The sequence below is a fragment of the Pinus tabuliformis genome, chromosome 1_1 (assembly GCF_031772625.1).
Source record: "Pinus tabuliformis cultivar Carrire ecotype Pingquan chromosome 1_1, CPIR1, whole genome shotgun sequence".
In the NCBI taxonomy this organism is placed as follows: Eukaryota; Viridiplantae; Streptophyta; class Pinopsida; order Pinales; family Pinaceae; genus Pinus; species Pinus tabuliformis.
Window position 1 is genome coordinate 928504675 of NC_142297.1, and position 1509 is coordinate 928506183.

At 40.8% G+C, this 1509-nt stretch overlaps 1 pseudogene; it reads left to right on the forward strand.

Moving 5' to 3' along the window:
• The first annotated feature begins 311 nt into the window (after positions 1-311).
• On the forward strand, positions 312-1210 carry LOC149217476 (F-box protein At5g46170 pseudogene; annotated as a pseudogene).
• The last annotated feature ends 299 nt before the right edge of the window (positions 1211-1509 follow it).

Here is a 1509-nt window from a genome sequence, read left to right on the forward strand (position 1 = left end):
CATTCTCTGTAATACTTCTTCACGTTGGGGCCTAGGTATGGGAGGCAACAAGGTGCCAAGAGGCAGATCTATCTGTTCAGTAAGATTCCAGGTCTAAACATTTTCCCAACCGACGAAAAAGGAAAAAGGAAGAAATAAAAATCGTTGCATTTATCTTCTTTTAATTTGTGAGGCTGTGGATTGTAGCTTGGAGGTGAAGCTTTCAAAGAATCTTCATGGTGAAAATAAAAGAATATTTCCATTTCTGCGGGGCTTTAAGCTTCAAAATCGAAGCTAGGTTTCCTTTTTTCCGTTGAAGGGTGTGAGGAAGCATGTATTTGGAGTTCGGCTGCAAGAAAAATAATAACGCGAGCTCGGAGGTTCAAATGTCTGTAACGGATCAATTTGATCGTCTTCCCAATTTGTTAGTTTTGGTGATCTTTAACAAGTTAGGCGACATCAAATCCCTAGGGCGGTGCTTGGTTGTTTCGAAAAATTTTAACGGTTTGGTGTCGCAGGTGGAGGATGTCGTGGTGAAGGTGGACTGTGTGATCTCTGGTGAGGAGAGCGGGAGTTTGAGCGGCAGGAGCAGGGGATTTATAGGTCTTTTTGTTAAACTTGTGATCGGTAGTATAGTTAAGCCCTTACAGGCATTGCAACAGATCCTCGGGACGAAGAAAGTAGTTCTTGCTGAGGTTTCACATCATTCCCCTGGCGAGGTGCTGAAAAACTTCAAGGAGATTCAAAATCTTCACATTGAGCTTCCCGACAGAGAGCTTGGCATTGGGGACGATGTGCTGTTGAGGTGGAGAGCTGAATTTGGTAGTACGCTTGAGAGCTGTGTGATATTGGGATCCACATCGTATTTCTGTGAGAAGAATTCGAGGAAAAATCCTCGTTCTGCTATTCGAAGAATGGAGGAATCTAACCAGAGTTTGGATGATAATGGCAGTATACCAGAATCATTCTACACGGATGTTGGTTGAAGCTGAGAGTAGTTTGGACCATAATCTCATTAATTGCAGCTTCTCCAAGGCATTATTTGTTACAACAGATAATTTCTTATCATCCAATGCTTCAGAATCTCATTCTCACCAATGCATATGGACAGGGGATGCTCTGTATGGGGAAAGAATAGTTGCGGGAGTTCAGGGACAAGCCGCTAGCAGCCTTAATTGCATTAAAAAGGAGATCAAGAGAGTTAAATCTGGTGACATTAGTTTTTGACTAGACTCCAAAGGAATTTATTTAGACGAAGAAACCTTCTTGAGATCTATAAGTAGTCTTGTGGAGGTTTCTGCTAATGTGATTTACACAACTTATATGTTTCCATAGCAAACTTGTTTGTGAATGCATATTTCTAGTAAATTTGGAATCTTTTCTACTGCAGTTGGCCTATATTTGTACCTACATTAAACATGTGATGCTTATTAAATTTGGCAGAACAGACTAAACTAATCAATACCCCACTCAAATTTGACAGAACGGGCTTAAAGAATCATAAACTCATTAAATTGGTCAAGGCCTATT